Source organism: Callithrix jacchus, chromosome 4 (assembly GCF_049354715.1).
Source record: "Callithrix jacchus isolate 240 chromosome 4, calJac240_pri, whole genome shotgun sequence".
Taxonomy (NCBI): Eukaryota; Metazoa; Chordata; class Mammalia; order Primates; family Cebidae; genus Callithrix; species Callithrix jacchus.
Genome location: NC_133505.1, coordinates 175,933,441 through 175,941,331, shown reverse-complemented (window position 1 = coordinate 175,941,331; position 7,891 = coordinate 175,933,441).

Below are 7,891 nucleotides of genomic sequence, written 5' to 3'. Positions count from 1 at the left end.
AATGTCACCTGTAAGATGCACTCACATTAATTAAACACACATGACCCTGTGGATTTTAAAAAAGCGCTGCACATCCCAAAATGATAATATAAAGTCATAAAATTATGAGCAATGTGGAAATCGCATCTTCTTCTATTCCTCTCACCTCCTTATGAACGCGGAGGATCGAATTTGGGTTGAATCTGTGTCAAGATTCAGAGACTTGGCTCTGGTTAATCTCTTGCTGCTACTGCAAAGGCAGTAATAGTAACCAGCTGAGTGGAGAATGCAGACCTGGAAAACAAACAGATCCTCCCTTGGTGAGGTCGTGCCGCTGCCCGGGCGTGAGGACTGCAATCCGGGTCAGGGAGTGGGTTGTCCCTGAGGGGCTCCCTGCTCTGCCACCTGGGGACACCACTCGTCATGCATTCACTGGCTAAGCGAGCCTGACATGATGACAATAAGAGAATCCAAAAAGCAGAGCAAGTTTACTCTGTGACTGTCTCAAAGGACCAAAGTAGCAAAAGAATGAAGTGAAAGTTCAATATTTTAAAGCCAATATATTTCTTAATAAGAAGATGAGTGGAAGACAGAGTGCCATGGCCAGAACTTCCCCCAAACGTCCATCATTTGTCAACTCAGGAAAAAATTTCATCTCAAAAATAACAAATAGATTAAAAAGGAATAGGAGCCACAATGAACCTTCACCCACAGGTGAACGTTTTAACAGGTTTCCTGATGGATGGAGTGGAAGTTGGCTCAGGACGAGCTCAGCCTCTGCAGCCACTGGATTCAGGCGAAGGTGGGCGGGACGTCCCTCGAGCACCTCCTGCCTCCTGCCCTGCGCAGACGCTCCGACGGAGGACGTGGCACCTGTGCCTTAGGCACGTGTGACTTTGTTTTTATTACAGTAATACATGCACAATAAAAACTGTATATTCGTTTACTGAGAGAAGGAGAGAGGAAATCATGGGGTTGATTCTACGAGAACATCTTATAATGCGCTCCAAATGTCTTAAGACTTACCGAGTTCCTCATCTAAAAATGTTTCGTTAGCTTTTGTCAATCAAGAAAAATGATGAGATAGCCCCAGTCATTTTAGGAGGTGTATTTTCCAAAGTTAAGAACGTGCATCCTTTCTCCAAGGATGATTTTGAAGGCTCCACGTTTAAAGGGGAAAGGGTGAGATACTGAGAAGTACACAGTTTTCACGTAAGAGGGGCACAGGGAAAATCGTCACTTACCCCCTTGTCTGGCTCAGTGAATCTGCATTTTATTTTATTTTTACATAAGATGACACGGACAGATGGGGCAAAGGAAAAACTCAGGGAATCTGCACTTTACAGAAGATAACAGACAGAGTGGGGCAGGGGAGCAGCCAGATGTGTTTGTGTCTTATGGGCTGCGGGTGACTGGGCCTGTAAGAAGCTATTGCTTTGCATTGCCTGGTCAAATCTTAACAGAAGCACCTTAGACTAAAGATCTTTGCATTGCCTGGTCAAATCTTAACAAAAACACCTTAGACTAAAGATCTTGGAGCTCGCTGGGAGTTTCCTTGTGGGCAAAATGTGGGTGAGGCATGTAGCTTTTCATCGCGCAGCCATCTTATTTAGGAACCAAAAGGGGGAGCCAGGTTTGCACGACCCAGTTCCCAGCTCGATGTTTTCCTTTGGCTTAATGAGGTTGGGGTCCCAAGATTTAGTTTCCTTTCACTTTCCAGACCATTGCTCAGACCGTGTTCTGACCTGTGACATCTAGCACAGTGAACCCACCTCATCCAAGAATGAAATGTGCATGAGAGCTGCGGAGTTCTGCAACTTGGCTGATCCTGAGATTGTGGCTAGCGATGATCTTTTCTAAAAATGACCTTATGAGGTCAGTGCAGAGGCCTATGCCTGTAATCCCAGCCCTTTGAGAGGCTGAGGGAACGATTGCTTGAGCTCAGGAGTTAGAGACTAGGTGGGCAACATAGCTAAACGTTGTTTCTACAAAAAAATGCAAAAAGCTGGGCATGGTGGCACACGGAAGGCTGAGGCAGGAGGATTGCTTACCATTGCACTCCAGCCTGGGCGACAGAGCAAGACCCTGTCACCAAAACAACAACAACAAAAGCCACCTTATGCATATAACCACCTGCCCACCCTTACGGCCGCCCACCTGAGACGTGGAAGGTGTTTCAGGAAACGGAAGCCTCGTGGAGTTTTTCAGTCCCTTGTTCCCTGAGCAATGAGGGCAGGATTCGCCTCCCCCTGTGTGCCCAGCTCCTCAGCCCTGGCTCCTTTCCCTAGGAACAGCTGGCACAGAGTGCCCACACTCTCCCCAAATCATGTAAGTCAGAATAGGAATCCAGAACTGAGTTTTCATAGAAGCCGATGAAAGGAAACGCTCCTTGTGTAGCAATACCACCTGATACCCCAGTCAGCCATAAAACACGCCATTGTGACCACCTTCCGTCTCTGCGCTTCATCCCAGGGCTGTTCCTCCGCAGGGTGGGACCCTCCAGTGCTCCCGCGGCTGAGCGCGTGCGGTCGGCGGCGCTGTCCACAGTCCTGGGAGAGCAGCGCGGGGAGGAGGGCTGGGGTGCGGCGGCGGGAGCCCGCATTTAGGGGCGCAGCTTTCCGGCTGCGCAAGTGAACAGCAGCCTGCCGCGCCCCCGCGCCGTGCCCCCCCCGTGCCCTCCCGTGACCCACCCAGTGTGGGGGAGGGGCGTGGGCGTGCGGGCATCCCACGTGGTTCCCCCCGCCACGCCGCGTCCACACCGCCCTTTGTGGAAGGAAGTGGCTGTGCTCCGCCCACTCTGAGGGGCCAGGGCCGAGCTCGCGTCCTCGGGACGGGGCGTCTGTGTGGACGGCGGGAATTCCTCGCGTGGGAGGTTTCATTCCCCATCCGCTGATGCCCTTGCCCGAGTGTTTGAATCCGCGCGGACCCCCGGCGCTCGCTTCAGCCCCTGCGTGGGCTCCGCGTCCTCCTGACATTCGCGCTCCTCTGGCCTCCGAGCGCTTCCTGACTTCCTGGCTTGACAGGTGTTCCAGGCTCAGCTGAGGTGTTTCCTCCCCCAGCCTCGGAATCCGCCACTCCCTGGTCCCTTCCGTGGAAAACGGAATTCAGAACCCAGCTCTGGTGCTGCTGAGCCCTTCTGGCTGACAGGGCGCGGAGCCACACGTGTCTGCACTGAGCGTGGCGCATCCTGACAAATGCATCCACCAGCGTCCACGCCCACGCGTGTCCAGTGCCACGTGGCTTTCCGTCCCTCCTAGTGCTTTCCTTTTGGATTTTGCGTCTCTCATTTTCTGAGCAAGGGACATATCTGGCTTCCTTTTGCTTCCTCAGTAACTTGAGGGGCATACACTTGTCTTACAGCGCTGCTTTGAAAGGATGTGCTAATTGAATTTATATTATTTCCACTTTCTTTCGTTTACATTTATATCGTTTTAATGTATATTGGCCTTCACATTGCAATGATTTATGTATAGCTTACATTTCTCTAATTGGATATCGAAGTCTTGGAGGGTAAAGTTCTGTGCGTTCATCTTCACACTCTGGCACCTGACCAGCTGTTAAGTCCTGAAGGAGCCAGGCTTTCCTGGCCGTCCATGATCCAGGAAATACGGCCGGAGTCAGACTCCCGACGTCACCGGTGCTTCGAGCAGCTGTTAACCCTGTCCACCTTTAAGAATGAGACCAGCACCTTTCTGCCATTCTAGCATGAATTGCGCCCCAAGCCGAGGGCCAGGCCCAAGCTGCCTCCAGACTCATCTGGGCCGCTGTTCTCTCGGGGTGTCCGCTTTAACCACAGAATGGGACCCCTCCAGAGAAGACCAGACTTTGAGGGCCGTAGATTTCAAACATTCAACAGGAATGTAGAATGTGTGTGTGTGAGAAACCTGCTTTCTCCTGGAGAAATCGGTATTGGGAAAGTGCCCTGGAGCAGGGGTGGGTGCGAGGACCAGTCTCCCGGAGAGAGAGGGTGCAGAGCGCGGTTAGGTGGGGTGCCTACGGCGGGCAAGGCAGGGGGGCTGATGGTGCCCCACGACCTATGGCTTCCTATCTGCACCACCGCAAGTTCAGTCGCAGAAACCCCCGCAGGGCGTGACCTGCGCTTCCGTTGCCTGCTCCACAGTGATGATTTTCCGTGGCAGCCTCCAGCTTCCCTGAAAGCTCAGAGGGAGAGTTCTTAATTCTTAGTTGAAGGGCACGTATAGAAAACACACACGCGCGTGCACACACACACATGCACACACACACGGCTTTTCTCTGTGTCACAGCTAAAGCTAAAGCTTTGGCTCTTTCTCTTATAACTTACAGACTTCTAATTACAGCCCCTTACAGGACGGCCCCAAATTGTCTTACGCTCAAGACTTTAATGCTTTCTCCCATGAGCCAAAATTAACACATTTCTTAATTCCACCACATCTGTTCCTTAAGCATTCTTATACTGTTGTGGTTTATTAAACTATTTCTTATGTAAAGTTAAGTATTTTAAATAACTTCCATACTCAGACCAGTAATAATAATGACGAGGCAAGAGAGCTGTTTCCATCTTCATGGGTTTGCAGTGTGTGTGAATTGTGGTGTTGAAGCTGGTGACTATGTCTAGTGTCTAGTGTATCATCTGGACTGGGGACTGGGGCCCTTCTGAGCGTGGCCAGTCGGCAGTTCATCCTTCCCCGGCGTCGCAGGCCTGAACCGGGACAGGGCCTGCAGGGGAAAGGAGGCGGCACGGCCACACTAAGGATAAGCCTGCATGTGAACGTCAGCTTTATCTTTGGGTTTCTTCCTTAAGCACTGCTCAGATTCCTCTATGACCAGGGTGCCTCTGACTGAATATCCCGCCGCCGGGAGCCATGTAGGAACCGCAGTCACAGAGACAGTCAAGAGGAAGGCTCACGGAGCAGTCAGACAAGGGGCTGGATTCTGAGAAATGCCTAAAGTTCTTGGAGACTAAGGCGGACTCCAGCCTAGAATGTTTCAACCAGACAGTGTGATTCCCTCCTGCACAAGAGCAGTGGGGTCAAGGGCAGGGCCTTGCCACTGTCAGGGGCTCGCCCGCATGGGAAGGGGAGAAGAACAAGTGGGGTAGAGGATGAGATGCAGAAGACAGCAGAGAGACCAGGAGGAAGGAGCTTTGCACTGGGCGAAGGCGTCTGGGCAGGAAGCACGCTAGGGTTTGGTACAGCTGTGACAGGTGGCAGGCTCAGACCAGGGAGTGTGGCAGGGGAGGGGCTCGCAGGTGCAGCAGGGCCAGTCTGGAGGCTGCTCCAGGCCCTGGTCAAGCAGCTCCTGGCTTCACGGGGCCCAAAATGTACACAACTGACCCATGAACAATGCAAGAGTTGGGGTGCTGACTCCCCACAGCTGAAAACCTAAATGTAAATTTCCACCCCCAGAAACGTAACTACTCACAGCCTGCTATTCACCAGAAGCCTTAGGATATAAATGATGGGCAGGTTTTGCTGTTGTGTGTATTTATACTGCATTCTCAAAGTAAAGTAAGCTATGCTAAAGAGCAGGTTATTTTAAAAGTCATAAGGAGGAGAAGGGGGAGGAGGAGGGGGAGGATGAGGCGGAGGGGTGGGGGAGAAAAAGGAGAGGGAGGAGAAGGAGGAGGAGGAGAAGGGAGAGAAGGAAGAGCGGGAGGGGGAGGAGAGGGAGGAGGAAGGAGGGGTTGGTCTTGCTGTCTCAGGGTTGGTGAAGGCAGAAGAAATCTAAATAAATTGTTTGTTTTAGAAAGCTGTGAGGCTGGAGATGAAGAATGGCGTGCTTGCAAATTGATACTATCAATGACCAAACATTAGAATTTTGTAGTTAGCCATTTTAAAAGTTTAAAAGTGTTACTCACTTCTTAAACTTTCTCATGTTTTTAACTAGAAAGGTTTATGGCTGAAGGCAGCCGGTAGTTCCCTGGAGGAACCCCCTAGCTGATGGATATGCCTTCCTGAAATGTCGTGGATAACTGGATCGTGAGGGAAAGGGAAGCCTCTGGGAGACACTGGCTCCCTGGCTGGGGGCCTCCCCTCCTCCCTGGGCTCTGGCCACCTCCTGCTGATGTTGCTGGCGTGGGGGCAGGGGTTCTGTGCTGCACGAAGGCTGTGCGACCTTCTGGGACCCAGAACCGGCCCTAGCAGAGCCTGGGTGTGGGAGGATCCTGGCACCTTGGGAAGGTGTGGCTCTGATTGCCTGGGGTCTTTCTCCCACACCAGCTCTTCCTGGGCTCCTGGGAAGGCCTTGCCAGTGGAGAGAGAGCCGGTTCACAGGAATCTGCGGAGCCCCACAGATAACAGGCAGTCAGCCGGCTTCGACTCCATGTCTGCACAGAGCTCACTGTTGGCTCAGCTCATGGATGGAATCAAGCACCCTGGAGCCAGCCCCTGTGCCAGCCCATGAGAGCCGTGCCCGGGCGAGGCATGCCTGCCAGGGGTGTGAGTCATCGCCTATGGCCCAAGCCAGTGGCTGCACAGGGTGGGGCAGGAAGATGAAGATGCCACTTGGTAGCTGACAAGGGAACGTGTTTATGAGCCCCTGGGGACTGCTTCGGGGGGGTTCCAGAGCTTTTCTAGGACGATGCTCTGCCTGGGCTTGGGGTCTTGCAGTAGCGGGGAGGGCAGAGCCAGCCAACCTGGGCACACCCGACTGAGACCGGAGGGCCGTCTCCACCTGCCCCAGGCGCTTTCCCCTCACCCAGTGAGAAGAATTTCCATTCCAATATCAGTATTCAATGCTCCGAGCTGACTAAACAACTGGGTACTGGGGTCTGCACAAGAGGAAAGAAAGTCAGGCCAATGGCTGGGAACAAGGCCGGGAGAGCTTTGTGACAATATCTTGGAGACATGAAGACTCACTCCTGCTTCCCGCTCAGATAAGCCTGGGGCCCTCGGGTGCCACAGGGTCCCTGTAGAGCTGGCACTCCGCTGTCCTGTGTGTTAGAAGAGAGCCACCAGGGCCGGCCCACCTACTCTGTCTTCAGCACCAGGTGTGTCCCCGTGCGTGGTCTCAGAGGGCGCTGGCATTGACCGTGGGAAAACAGCTTGTTGTGAAAGGGCTGCAGAGCTCACAGTATCTCCGGAAACTCTTGGAAGGGAAACTATGAGAACCGTAAATGGTAATTACGGTAAGACACTTGTTATCAGTAAGTTAAATGTTACCAGTATTCCGTTATCCATCTTTATATTCTGTTTTAATGAGTGCAGCTATGGCCGGAGGGAACTGTCTGAAAGGCAGGGGTGGGAACAGGGCTGGTCCTTCCGAACTCCTGCCCCCTTACTGAGTCTGCTACATCCTACAAGGCAAAGTGCACATTTATTCTCCACAAGGCAGCTAGTTCTGAAAACATTGAAATATTTCTCTGGTTACCTAAAAAACACACGTTAAATTTGAAAAAGAAAGCTCATAGTGGTGATTTCTTGAATCTCCAAGAGTAAAGCTAACTTTAACTGGTCAATGGATTTCTATCCATTTGAATTTTAGCCATTTAAAAGAGAAGAAAGATACGGTTTAGGTTTTTTTCACTGCAAACTTTAATGGACTAATTTCCTCATTAACCTTTTCCATGGAAGGGAAGACAAGTTTAAGGCGCTGCTGTTTTTGAATTTCAGATGTGACTCCCATTCCAACTCCAGAAGGAACCCCTGAAATTGATGCTAAGATGGGAGCTGGGAGGCACCGCGCGTGCTGCAGGGCTCCTCAGCTTCAGAACCTGTGTCCGAGGTCACACAGCCTGGAGTCGCCGCTGGTTCTAAGGGAAGGTTGTTTTTACCACAGTGAACTCTATTTCTGGGTGTTCTGGAATCTTGGGGTTCATTGCATGTGGCTGCAGTGCTGAGCCCCCCAATTTCACCAGAAGCCCCCCTTTCTCAGTTTATAATGCATGCTGTTTTGATTTAAAAAAAAAAAAACCTGGATTATTATGTGCGCT